Source organism: Marmota flaviventris, chromosome 13 (assembly GCF_047511675.1).
Source record: "Marmota flaviventris isolate mMarFla1 chromosome 13, mMarFla1.hap1, whole genome shotgun sequence".
Lineage (NCBI taxonomy): Eukaryota > Metazoa > Chordata > Mammalia > Rodentia > Sciuridae > Marmota > Marmota flaviventris.
Window position 1 is genome coordinate 57,736,602 of NC_092510.1, and position 14,957 is coordinate 57,751,558.

Below are 14,957 nucleotides of genomic sequence, written 5' to 3' on the forward strand. Positions count from 1 at the left end.
CCTAAAATGTAAAATATTATTTCCACTTAATTATTTCAACTATGTCCATATACATATTCTAACTCTTTGAAGTATAAAGTCATATCTAGAAGATTATTCATTGTTACTTTTATATCTTTGTTAAAATAAGTCTCAGCAATTTCTATACAACTAAAAATGAACATGACATCTTTCTGTGCTCTTACAGCCTCTGCACATAGCTTTACAGTTCAACTTCCAAATGTATAGAACCAGAACATTGAAATGATGGATAAACTGCTCCACCAGAGACCCTCTGTGACAAGCCCATCCCTTACCAAAAACAGAGCCAGAAGAAGTATCATTGTTAGCCTTAAGATTATGCATGCAGGTCTGGACAAACATCTTTCTTATATACTAATTTTAAAAGAACAAAATAAAAAGCAAGATATGAAGCAACCATCCAAACACTTGAAGACAATTTGTTTTGTTTAGGTTTACATTTCATTTAACCTGGATATTCCAGGTGGGTATTGCATTCATTCACCTATTATAATGAGGGTTTTAGATTTGAAACTCAATTTATAAAAGAGCCGCCAATATAGAAAAGAAAAACAGACTGATAAAATATACTAATGAAAATACGTAAATATATAATGTAAGTGGGTATCAGTTTAGAAAGAACATATTGCTTGAACACTGTGGAGGAGACAATTGGATAGCTATTTGTAAAATAATAAATTGAATTCTTAAATTATAAAATATACCAAATGGATAATAGCATCTAATTATAAAACATATGAAGTATTAAATGAAAATAAAGAATGTTAGTTTTATCGATCTAAAGAAGACCTATCCAACTATGACACCAGACGTTTAAAAACAAATGAAAAGAGTGTTAGGTTGATTACACAAAAATTTTTAAATACTACCTAGGACTAAATCTCCATCATTAATAAATAAGTCCTGTTAGTTAAATATTCTGCTAGAAATATCTTTGTACCAAATATTTGAGGTGACTCAACAATACAAACAGATATATTAAATTCACTGTTTTAAAAATACATACAATAGAAATATCATAGAAATGAGATTATGAGGGTTAAAATGTAATGATTTCATAACGTCGCAAAACCACCCATCAGATACTAATTCATCATGCACTAAATGAATTGATTACTGTCTTTAGCTCCCTTCTCCTTACTTGAACATTCATTCCTATATTGGGTTTCATATTGTAAATGATCCCAAATCTGTGCTGTGATTTAACAGAACCCACACTTGTAAGAGTTTCAAGATGACACATACATAAAACCCTCATCGATCTCAATTTTGCTTTTACTTTCTAGCATCTTGTTTCCTATAGGTTTAGGACTATAATGAATTCTACATAAATGAATATTCACTGAGGGATAGTAAGAATGTTTATAATAGGCTTAGATGAAAACATAATATTTTCATTCATATGAAGTAATTAGAGTAAGAAAAATTGCTGTGATAGATCAAAATAATTTTCAATGCATACCTTAATTGTTTGCAAATAGCTAGACAGTTTTAATACTTAAAATGCTCCCAAAAGTTCTGGGTATTTTGTTTTTATGACTGTATATTTCATTATAAAATAATATAAACACATTAGTTAAAATAGGAAAAATTGGCAGAAATTGCATAAGATTCCACCAGATAAAGAAACCAATGTAAACATTCCTCTGATACTTTTCCTGTACTTTTCTCCTTCGTATTACTTAGATGTAAGAACTTGTAACACCCACTCTGCAATCTCATTTCTAGTATCCTCTATGAGAGAAAGAATTTTCTAAGCTAGCCCTAGCTCTAATCAGAGTGATCAGCAATTCTAAATCAGGAAAAGTCCAAGGTAATGAGGTTTTACCATATCATAGAGAAGATCTGGGGCCTTAAAACTTTGTGTAGGAAATGCCTCATAGAATATGCTGAACCCATGACTTGAAGGTTAAAATAGTTAACAAAAAAAAATGTGCTCAAGGTCTCTGCTGCGGGCCTCTTTTATTCTTCTGCATCTCACTGCTATATGTGCCTGTTTTTTAAGGAAACTTATTTCTTATCAGGCAGCTTCACAGATTAGCAACTTATCCAGGACCAATTCAAAAAATAATTCTTATGTTTTAAATTCAGTTTTTGTTTTCTGCTTGTCTAGTTGGCGATGCGATGTGTGAAGAAAGTAAATCTTTTTAAAATTTGTATGGGCTGGAAAATCAAAGGTACTTATCTACAAGGATCTGAAAGTTTGGGGTACTTAAACAGAATTCAGTCATCTGTGAGTGAGATCTGCACATAACTAGTAGTGACATTTTACAAATGTGACATGGTCCAAATGTTATAAAAACCATTGAAAGGCTGTACTAGTAAAATATTCAACTTGGTGTGAATGAAATAACATGTTTTTTTCCACATAAAGAGATAGTTACACTTCTCCAATACATAAGAACTATATGCAATTTCTGGCTTTGAATAGGAAAAATGCCTATCTCTTATAAAATTGCTATAATCTTCTACCTTTCCATCATAATTTTACATGCACATATATCAGGGAATTGTATAAATTGAATTCATTTCTGTTTGTTTTCTAAAAGTTTGACTCCCTCAAATTTTACATTATTCGTTTCCTACTCTTATCAACAAATGAGGACCAAATTTTGTTGTTCTATTAAGAACAAAACAACTCATTCTAAAACTTACTGTCATATCTTAGAGACACCAGAACTTATTGATTTGAAAACTGAATCAACACAACAACCAAAGACTGAATGAGACCACCAAGCCAGGAATCACTGTACAAATCAAAGTTCCATTCACCAACACTCATCATTCTTTATTTATAATTGCTGGGAACCTGGCAAGAGGGAGTACAGAGGAACCCTGGTAGACAGTATGATTATACTGCGAAAGCTGTTGAAGGTAAAAAAGACATGAACACAGTTTAGCAATGGCTTCACAGAAAGTAATAGCCCTGGTTCCATCACTGACTTCGCTCAAATGATCTTGAACTAGTGCTTTCACTCCCTTGGCTAAGATTCTATGAAAAGGTATGAATGCTACACATGCTACACAGATTCAATAACTATTCTAGAAAAAGGGGGTAAAAACAATATTAAGTGCAACCAGGGCTCTGAAAAACTAAGTCTATGGCTCTGAATGTTTTCTAGGGACTCCAACACAAGTAGGAAATGGAGGTGGTAATTTTCTCATTTGTAAGAGGAGATTGAAGGTAAATGGCATGCCAGTATTTTTCAGGGAGTTTTAATTGTCTTCCAATTTCAAGCAGGTGAAAAATCATTCCAGAAATTACTTCCATAGGACTCCTGGCCTTGACACAAATTCTTCTTCCCATTTTTCTTTCCTCCTCTCTTTCTGCAAACTCACTTTTACTTCAATCTCCCCCCCCCCTAACTTTTCCTGGGAGGACGATAATTTACTCAAATTCTACACTCAAATGTGACCTTGTACTTCTCACACCCAATTTTCCCTGTGTGATGAGGGGTTGAAGTCCAAGTCTAACCCATATGAAATAACAAAGGGAGTAGAGGAATGGAGTGGGGTAGAAGGAGGGAATCCTTCTAAGATGTTCCCCACCTCAAGTATGTCTGGATATTTCCCTGACATTTTGGAGAGTTACTCTACTTGACAAGCAACCCCTACCCAAAAAAGGAAAAGAAAATCCCCCATGTGAAGTAGTCAGCTTCTCAGAGCTTGACAAAAATGGAAAATCAACAGTTCAATTTCCTGTTCTTCATTCACTGAGATTCTGTGGGCAGTAGTGTTTCTCAGAATGTACTTCAGAAAATATGCAGATAATTTTTTCATATTCCATACCACCAATTAACTCCCATTTCAAAATGGATTTTCCTGCCCTCCAAAAATGTCAATAACCATTTACTTTGATTTCTTTATAGTTGTCCTTCCTCTTTAGCTAGAAAGTCTTTCCGTGATGTTGAGTATCTGCCAACTTGGCTAGCTAAAGACCCAAAGCTGGCAGAGATACATCATTGTCTTCCCAGTGTTTCATTTCTCCAGAACCCAGCATGGGGAAAAAATTTTTTTTAAAAAAAAGCCTATTTTCACATGCAACTGACACTAGCTCAGTTGCTGAGATTAGCTCGTGAGGGTGGAGGAAACGTGTACCAGTTCCCTTTCATATATGTATCCTTTTTATCCTCTTCCATCTGCAACTCAATGGATAGAAAATGTGATGGGTTGGAGAAATCTGTTCATTCTGGTAAAACTGTTTGGAGGTGTCAAGGCTAAGAATAGTCATAGGCTGACATTAAATAGTAGGGACACATGCTGAGCTGGCTCACCCAAAGCTGGTGTCTACAGCAGCACTCTAAATTAGAATTCAAATGGAAGACCATTTTTAGAATATTCCTGAGTCTGATCACTCAAGGACATTTCAATTTATAGATGCAATGTGGCCCTTGGGCCAGACTGATTCAGGTGCTCTTAAAAACTGTTTTAAAAACCAGAACATAGAAGGGAAAGCTATTACAATAACCTATCATTCAGAAAAGAAATTTTCCTTGAACACAGGGACAGAACCTACATAGAGTAAGCAGGTTAAGCAATAAAGCCAGTCTAGGAGAAACTATAATGCTTTCTGAGGTCATAGAGCAACTTTGTCCTTTGAAGGTTTCCAGATTGCAGATTTTCTCTCTGAAAGTTTAGTTGATTCAAATCTTTGCACCATCCATATTCAGACGAGGTTGAATACATGTCTAAATCTGTGTCATCAAAAATGTCACAATTATGGCAAAAATATCCATTTCCTTTGGAAACCATGTTCGCTTCCAGTCATTGCTCCTTTATATCAATTACATGTTTGGATTCAAATGCCTGAGTGTTTAAACTGGTAGATATAGAAAAGAACAGGTCACTCTGAGATTATATTTGGGAAGTCATTTGTCTGTGGATATAACTGATGGTCTACTCTGGAGATTTTCCTGATTTCTCTATTAAAAAATTTTTTTTCCATGTGTTCACATTTTACCAAACTGCTATTTAAGTCTGTTTTCTTTCACAAACTATCAAACAAGTTTGTTCAAAGAGATGTGTTAATTCACAGACTTACAGGGCAAGGAGCCTTAGGCTGGAGAGCTCATGTGGCATTCAAGTACATAACCCTGCCTCCAGGCAGGACCCTGCCAAAAACCTATCAAACGAATTGAAAGTGTAACCCATCTTCTAGGGCTGGAGGAAAGAAATTTTCAGTGATTCCAATGTTTAGACACCCCATGTTGCCTATCTGTATGCCTAAAAGGGATTCCTCCCATCTTGTTATTTAAAACTATCTCTTCACATTTTGTTCACCACAGAGTCAGAACACATTTGCTAACAAATCAGATAATCATATGCTATTTCACAGACATTAGGTCAAACAAAACCTCATTCCTTTTTTCCTTTTCCTCATAGCCCTACTTATTAATTCAGTCACCATTACTGCTCTGTGCCCATACAGTGCTGTGGCAAGATTTTTTTAAAATCATATTCTTCTAAGTAAAGAAACTATGTTCTGTTTCATCCATTCACTCAACAAATATTCACTAAAATCTTCCATGTTATGAAGAAGTTCTAGAGACTGGTATTAAAGCAGTAAACAAAACAGAAAAAATCTCTACCCTCTTGAAATGTAGAGCTAATCTGGCAAGAGAACATGGACAATCACAAAGTATGCAAGTAAAACAAAAAAAATTCAGCTATAGCTAATTGGACAATTTTCTTTGAGAAGGGAAAGTCAATGGCAAGTATGGGTTTAGGGACAAAGTAAGGTGTTTGGGTTTGCATCTTGAGAATCCTGTTAGATTTCCATTTCCTTAGTCAGATAATGGTTTCCAGAGCTGAAAAGTTGGCTATCTAGAAGGTAAAAATTTTGGAGTTACTTGTTAACTCAAATTTCATTTAGAATTAGCTTTCCCATTTCATATATTTTGCAGCAAGGTACCAATATATTTCCATTTCAATCAACCTCCTTATTCCACATGCCCTTATCTTTCAATTAGAGCAACTGCTTGATTTTATCAATTTTTGTTCTAATTTTCTAATGTAGTTTCTAATGTAATTTTCTAATCTACTTGACTATATTTAATCTTTAGACAATAAAAATTTCATCTTCTTCCAGATCAAATTTTTATCAAAAATAATTATGTTGACTTTGTACCTTGCCTTATGTTAAACATCTCCTATGTAACCTGCCACTGAATTTTCTAAAGCCCTCATGAAATGATTATTATGACATATGTTTTGTTGACAAAGCAATTGAAAACCAGACATTGAGCAAGTGGCCTCCAGAAAAATAACCAGTATCCTAAACACAATTTTATGCTATTTATACAGCTTCCAATGAGTTAAAATTGTTCTAAGTATCAGGTTATTTCAATACTTTTAGATATATTTTACAAGTCTGCAAACATCTTTTAAGGGCTTATTTCTTTTTTTTAAAGCTTTCAAATATTTATTGCCCAGATGAATTAAAAAAAAAAAAAAACCTTGAATGCAACATGAAATGTGGCAATGATACTAATGCATCTGTCAATAGAATACCACTAAAAATTTTACTATATTTGTGGTGTGTGAAGTTTTTAAGTCTTAAAGCCTCTTTTTAAAATTTTTAATAGTTGTAGATGGACAGCGTGCCTTTATTTTATTTTTTTATGTGGTGCTAAGGATGGAACCCAGTGCCTCCTCACACATGCTAGGCAAGTGCTCTGCTACTGAGCTATAGCCCCAGCCCATTAAAGCCTCTTAACATAATTATGTACATCTCTTTACAAAATGTACATACATTTCATTTCAAATATATGAAAGAGGTAATTCCAAAACCACACTAAATATAATAAATATAGGACTTGCTTTGTTTAAAATCTATAGTATATATCCAAGTAAAGGCTACACTTCCAGTGCCAACTATATTAGGGACAAAAAGTAAACATTTACAATAATCATTTTCCTAAAAGTGCTATTTTTAATACCTATGCAGAGGAAACTCATTCTAATGCTTTTTTTCCATCCAAACATCTATATCATCCTTTATTCACAGAACCAGATGTTTCTGTTACTAAAAATAGATATGCAAAGGTCTTACAACTTTTTACATAGACATAGCATTTCAGATCTTTGGGAGAAGATAGGGAAGTCCAAACAAACAACTCAGACCATCTGGAATTATTAGAGATGACTGACTTTATGACATACCCTAAGTTTCAACTTAGATGTGAGTTTCATAAACATGTTAATGAAAAAATTTCCTTCCTCATGTCTAAGATGAGTCATCTTTTTCTATATGAGAATTTGTATAGGGCAAGGAGCACGTTCCTGTCACCTGGGTCTTGACGCCATGCTCCATTTCAGATTTGTACATTCTCTTCCAACCTGATTTGGTTTAGTTTCTTCTGGAGTTATATTAAGTGCATTGATTGAACTGTGTTCAGACAAACAGAAATGTGTCTACTTCGGAAGTCTGAAGTAGAAGGGAAAGCAGGAAGGGTTTGAGTCCTTTTCGATGTACAAATTGGAGACTGATTAGACACACTGTGAGGCTTCTTTCGCTGTGGTCTTGAGTGTACTATAAGACTGTCCCAATCAGAACTGCCTGAGAAGACACTGAAAAGTTTCCCATTTTCTGAGTTCTGGTGGTCAAAGGTAGATCTATTTAAAAACTTCTGCTTTACCCAAATTGTTTTTTTTTTCTTCCTTCACTGTAATCCTAGATATATATACAGAAGCTTCTGTACAGCTTCGTCTTTCTCTCTCAAAATTCTTTTTCTTTCCTCTGTTCTCTTTCTCTCCCTAAAAAAGAGATCATTGTTCTTTGAGGTGTTTCTTTTCTTCCAACAAACAAGTCTGGTCATAGTGAAGTGGAATCTGCATCACAAGCAGTAGTCAGTGGCTGCTAAGTTTTAATTATTTCTTGATATTGCTGAATAATTTCTAACTTCAGTTTCTCAGTTTCCTGTTCAAGTTCAATATCAAGATGTGATATCACATCTTCATCATTTAAGCCTTCCAAGTATACCTTTGAAACTTGGTTATCAAGTTTTTTCTACATGACTTTTCAAAGTCCTCCACTGTTTGTTGATGCCATATATAAGCGCTCTCTCATAGTTTCACAGGAAAGGTCCCACATACTATCTGGTTAGTCCTCCAGTATCTTCAACATCAGAGGTAACAGTTCCAGCACTTTCATCATCTCTTGATCTAAGTTCCTTCTTTTGGGGAGAAAGAAGAGAAATCATTACCTATTTCATTTGCTGAAGAACCTTCTTGAGTTTAGCATGTTCCATTAGGATTGGTTTCTGACAATGCTTAAAATCATCGAAAATTTTATACATTTCATCTCCTTTCCTGGCCTCCATCTTACCCATCCTCTGGGATCCTCTTTTTCCATTAGCTTCCCCCATATAATTTAAAACATTCGTGGATATTTTTTATTCATCTTGGTCATAACAAGTTGATGTAGAAATTCCTTTAATTTATCATGTTCATGTTTTTTTTCTATATATATCATGATTATACTGAGTAGCTCAAATTGAAATGATATTTTGTGATTTTTGTACTTCATCTTACTCATTTTTCAGGAGCTGAGGCAAATTCCCATTCTTAGACTTTTAACTGTATCTCTTGAAGCTCAATCATTTGCCTTCCTGCTGTGCTCTAAGTTTTGCTTAGCAGTTCTGTAGATAGTCCCTATCGACTCCCAGTTTCGATTCTGTTCCCACATTTTCCAGAGCTAGAACATTCTTCTGCTGAAGTACAAGTAACTCATTCATATAATTTTAAATAGTAACTATATTTAATTCTCTCTTTACTTTGGGATTCTTCATATAATGAAGGAAAACCAAAAGTAGTCAATTCCTACCATGATATGAAATACTTTGTTCACCATTCTTTTCTGCGCAGAAGGCACTGAAAAAGCTGTGCACATTTTTTGATAAAGGTATTGAAGAACATAGCACTGGTGGTGAGTATAAACTTGAAGGATTCATCTTTCTTTTTGAGAGAGATTTTTGCTTTCTGTAGATGGACCTGGATCTGTAACAGGCCTGTACAGGTGGGGCAGAACCCTCTGAGGGCTCTTTCAATGTGATACAAACATCTGGAAGACTGGGCTTCAGATGAGCAAGCATCCATAAAAGTTCTGCATTGATGTTTAATTGAAAGGGATGAAAACTGTTTGCATCACTATGTGTTTTTATGAATTATCTTATTGAAACCTTCCCACAAAGTCTGCAAAAGGAGTTAATATTACCTAAAACCTCAAACAAGTCAAATAACCAGGCCAATTCATTAGAAAATGTGAGACCCTTGACTTCATTTAGGGCACATTTAACTCCAGACCATCTTTTCTACACTATGATAATCTGTTCCACTATTGAAATAGTGGCCATCTTTTTAGGCTTCCTCTTAAGTGGAAGAATCTAAAAATTAGGGACGTTTGATTATGAATACTAAAATGCTTTTCCTGATGCTTTCATAAATTTGTAATTAAACAGTACCATTATTCTATGAAAGATAGAAAATACTATCATTAATTGAGGAAGGTATATACCCAACTCAAAAGATATCTAAAATGAAGAGCAATTGAGTGATTCACCCAAGGTTGCTCATAAAATTAAGACTTAGAATAAACACAGGTGCTTTGCCACAAATCCTGTTTTCTGTGCTACTATAGGTGTATATAATAGTGATACTTAATGCAGGTTGTGCATTCAGACAAACACTATGAGAACTAAATTAATGTTATTCTCCCAAAGTCAACATTGGCCTTTCTGCTTCTTGCCTCATCTCAGCCCTGTAAGAAGCCTGGAAAATAGGCTGTTTTCTAAAATGGATTAATTTGTGAAATTTATACCATGTACCAATATTATTGGGAGTGTGATGAAGTGAGGGTTTCTTCTTCCCCTACTTCTTCCATAGTTGTTTCCTACAATAAATGCACATATTATGCAATTTCCCTAAATTATTATAATGCTTAGTATTGCTCTATTGTTGGATTTCATACTGTGAGGACAACTTCCAGGAAGGTTTATTTATAAGGTCATTTTGAAATTTAAGTAGTTAATACCCTTCCTTGGATGGTTTCCAAGACATGCCTGCTTTATGATGAATTTTTCTCTGTCATGAATAGAATCTCAGAGTATAGCAAGATTGGGTCTAATATTATTTCAACATATAGAAACAGTGAATTGAGACTGAACTTTCTTACAATAACTAGTGCCAAAAAAAAAAAAAGTTCTTAGCCATGAGAAAGAAAAAAGAAAATTGATTACAGGACCAAAGTTGCTAGAGAAAATAATTTATGAAAGTAGTTTATAATGATTTATAATTTTCAGTGCTTTTATTGCATATTCTAATATTTGTTCCTGATAGCCTGGTAAGACAGGCAGGTGAGGTATTATTTATGTTAAAAATGCAGATGAGAAAATAAAAGAGATTAGTTTACCCATCAAGAAGAGACTAGAATTTCAGGAGATTTATTGGCAGAGAGAGCAGAAGAAGTTAGGGGAGACTTCAGAGGGCCCTGAAGATCTGACTTTAAGAAAGAGAAAAAGGAGGCAAGAGGACCTAGTAGGATTCCACTGGTGCTAGAAAGTTTCAGCCAGAGGATTTAAGGTCTGCTAGCTAAAGATCTTTATCAGAAGAACAAGCCTATTGTCTTGCCAGAATGGACCTGCCTTAATTCCCCTACCATTCTCAGTCTTTAAGAACAGCCCTCAGGAAGCATGGCCTCAAAGTGACATAGTGGTGCATCCAGAGGGGTAGTAGTTGGGGATATCAATCAATCAACCTCCTGCAGGAGATCTGAGTGCACATTTTCATGACTGCCAGTCTCTTATCATCACCCAAATACCAAGTAGAAATGGTGGGTCAATGGTGGGCCCAGAAGTGTATTGACAACTAGCATTTTACAACAGTCTTAAATGTGAATGATACATAATGCAAACTTTTTTCAATTAAATCATCTGATCATAGAACTTAGTTGTATTCATTTTCTTATTATTTATTTTATTTATTTTCATTTATTATTTGTCAGATTCTGTTCATTTTTTTAAAAGGCAAATCTATTATTTATGCATTGAAGTAAAAAGCTATACAGTGAATTTACTGAAATGTTTTAGATATGCAAACACAAGTGGTGGGGATATCAATATCCTAAAATTTTGAAAAAGATGGCCCATAGATTAGTTTTGTCACTACTCATCTCCTAATATGTGTTATAATACAAATGTTTTTAAGACTTGATGGGCAAAACTTTGATGGATATATGACATTGTATAACTCACTTACTTTCACCTATATATCTACTGACGTGAATACACATAAATGAATGATCTAAAATTAAAAACTCATTTCCCAGATGAAATAGCAACTACATTTATCAAGTACCACCAGTCCAATGCATTATAAGAGAACCCTCATTTTGTTCTGAAAACAAGAGTGCAAAAACATATCCATCATTCCTTCAAATTACATATGAAGACACTGAGGTTCAGAGACATGAACAACTTAAGATTTAACAGGGAATGGTAAAATCTGGATTTCAATTTGGCTTCATTGTCTATCAGAGAGAGGTGTTACCCAACCAATAAAGATACAGATTAGAATACTGTAGCTTTAGGCAGCCCATCCATTTAATTACTTAAACAACATTCCTGGAACTGTGCATAGTGACTCACATCCATAATCCTGGAGACTCAGAAAACTGAGGCAAAAGGATTGAAAGTTGGAGGCCAGCCTCAGCAACTTATTGAGGCCCTTAACAACTTAGGGAGACCCTGTCTTAAAAAATTAAAAGGACTGGTGATACAGCTCCGTGGTAATGCATCACTGAGTTCAAAACCCAATACAAAAAAAAATACACATCTTAGAATATTTTACTTTAAAAGTAGACCAATAAAAGTTTTAAAAGTGATGATTAAAAGTTTTAAATTAAAAATTTTAAAAGTGATGATTGTCTTTGTAATAGGAAGAATGATTTTCCATATCCACTGTCTATCCCACTTCCGATAAAACAACCTGGTAAGAATTCTTCTGGGGATTATGGAAAAAGAATCCTACTAAATTATGTTTCTTCTTGGTATATTATTTGAGACTATAGGATACAAGTCCAATTTTTATCTAATGGATTAAAATTTTTCTCTATCTACAAACACATAGAAAGTTCAGAAGTCAAATATAATTGCTGTTTTTCTCCCTTAACACAATATCCATGTCATAGGAAATGCTTATTTTCTGTGCATAAAACACTCTTTTCTGTATCTCTGCCATTCAAATTAGTTTTTAAAACTCAGTTTGTACCTACTTGTCATTCACCACCCATGGAATCCTTGACATCTTCCCACCATCCACCCTTCCTCAACACAATCACAGGGTGGCTGACTCAGCAGTATCATACCACTCTGCACAGTTTTGTTTCTTTGCCTTGACAGCCTGTCAACAGAAAATTGCTTTTATTCAGTCAGGCTTCTTTCCCTTAGAAAAATATAGGTGGGCTGGGCATGGTGGCACATGTCTGTAATCCCATCCACTCAGGACGTGAGGCAGGAGATCACAAATTTGAAGCCAGTCTGGGAAATTTAGTGAGAGCCTTTCTCAAAATCAAAAATGAAACAGGTTGGAGATATAGCTTAGTGGTATAGCACCCTGAATTCAATCCCCAGTATGACAAAAAAGAAAGAAAGGAAGGAAGAAAGGAAGAAGGGATGTATCACAGCCTTTGGGACAGGAGTCCCCTATGTTTTGCCTTCGCTGGCAAAGCAACAAAACCTTTTTTTTCCTTTTTCTAAAAATTGCATCCTCATTACTGAATTGGCACTGGGGACAAGGACTGAGCTTTCCATGACAAATTTGGCACCCCAGATGGGACCCAAGAGCAGCCCCAGCTCCAGCTTTCTTGGGTAGGCCTGGCACTCCAAGGAACCCCACTTCCATGCTGAGGATGTAAGGTAACTGGCAAATTTATTGAAAACCAATTGCTGGAGAGTTCAGAGACAGGTAAGTTTGCTTCAAGTAGAACCAGAGGACCTAGTCCTATGAGGAAAGGGAGGGACTGAGGGACCATCCCAGCAGCTACCAAGCTCCTTTTGCCTCAGGGAACTCCTGAGTTCTCTTCCTGAATGGAATTCAGAAAAATCATGACAACTCTGGCTGTCTGTATGGTCACTGCCCTATGGATGCAATGTTCAGTCACACGCAATCTACCACTGTGGACCTCTACACTGCTCTGATGCTATATACCCTTACCTGTCCATGCCCCACAGAGAACAAAGATTTGGGGTTCCTGGTTACATCCCCCAACTTGCCCTCCTTTAGCAGGAAGCAGCTTGGGATATTTTTGCCCATTTTTCCATAGAAATAGAATGTAGAAATTGACAGTGGGGAAATGTAATAGTAGTCCACTATATGCTTTGAACATAGCCCTAGCTGCTCTACCACTGCAACTAATTTTTTAAAAATTTTTATTTGTTCTTTTTAGTTATACATGACAGTAGAATCCATTTTGATATATACATACATGGATATAACTTATTTTAAAAATAGTCATGTTTCTTTCTCTTTCTCTCTCCCTGCTCCTAATTTCTCCCCATTCCTAATCTCAGGGGAAACAGAATTACCTTTCTCCCCCATTTTAGGCAGATTTATCTGTCCTTGAAACACATCTACCAGAGGAATGAAGTAACCCACACTTGGGGGATGTTACCAGAAGATCTCAGAAATGACTATCTCCCAAATTAACAAATGAATTGCAACTCCAACAGAGAATATGTGGAATGTAGACTTTGAGTCACCTCTTTAAAAAGCTCCCTGTTTCTGCTGATGGGCAGAATCACAGCCTTTGGGACAGGGGTCGGCTGTGTTTCTCTTTTGCTAGAAAAACAATAAAACTTTTTCCTTTTTTTTTTCAAAAAAAAAAAGTAAGAAGGAAGGAGAAAGAGAAGAAGAGGAGGAAGAAGAAGAGGTGAAGGAGGGGGACGAGGGGAAGGAAAGCACACAGCATGGAGAAATTAACCAAGGATTCTATAAATCTTGATAAATAATGCCCATTTATCCATAATCTACTAATTTCTCTTCTCCAAGTGCAGTCATATGATTTTTGCAAGGAAAATTTCAGTTAATCTTTTGTTCCTTTTTCTGTTATCATTACCATCAAAACCAAACCACAGAGATTAATATCATAAGCATGTTATAACCTTAAGATAACATTCAAAATAATACATAGATGATAGAATGATGAATAGCTGGACGGACAAAGTATGCAAAACTATATTAGTATAAAAACCCAAATATGTGCAAAAGTTTTGAAAAATCTTGACTTAATATTTCATGTGAACAGAAACTCAACATAAATTACATATTGAGCATGACTTCAGTGTTAAGTAAACTTTCTCTTTGCATTAACATTGAACTCAAATTGTCTTAATGTGTCCAAATATAGTATACTATTAGGTTTTCATATAAGGAACAAAAATGAACAAGTGCCTTATAAGTCTTCAATAAGTTGTGATACAGTGGTTTTAATTTTGTAGAGTGTCAATAGAACAATGTAAATAATCTTATCTCATCTGACTTAGTATTATATAGTTTATGAATCAGAATATTTTATCAGACTATAAACCTATTGACTTTAGAAAACCTTATAAAGTTCCAAAAGGCTAGGTGAATATATTGCATATAACATACATGAGTAGATATTTATCAAGTTCCCTTATAACATAAAAATAAAAATTGAAATAGAAAATAAATATCTTTAAAAAATGAAAAAATCAATATATGGTTTCCTTTGGACAAATAAAAAGCCACTGTTATGTCTAATATAGCCATACAATGGTTTCATCACTTTTGTCCACCAAAAAGCACATTTATAGAACATTAAGCTCATCTGAGTATTATGTTATAAACCTAAAGGCATAGCATAGAAAATTGCTGTGTCCTGTCTCCCAATAATATTCTTTTGAAAGAACAAAGCAACC

At 34.8% G+C, this 14,957-nt stretch overlaps 1 pseudogene; it reads right to left on the reverse strand.

Moving 5' to 3' along the window:
• Window positions 1–7,305: 7,305 nt before the first annotated feature.
• Window positions 7,306–8,756, reverse strand: LOC114089146 (afadin- and alpha-actinin-binding protein pseudogene; annotated as a pseudogene).
• Window positions 8,757–14,957: the final 6,201 nt, after the last annotated feature.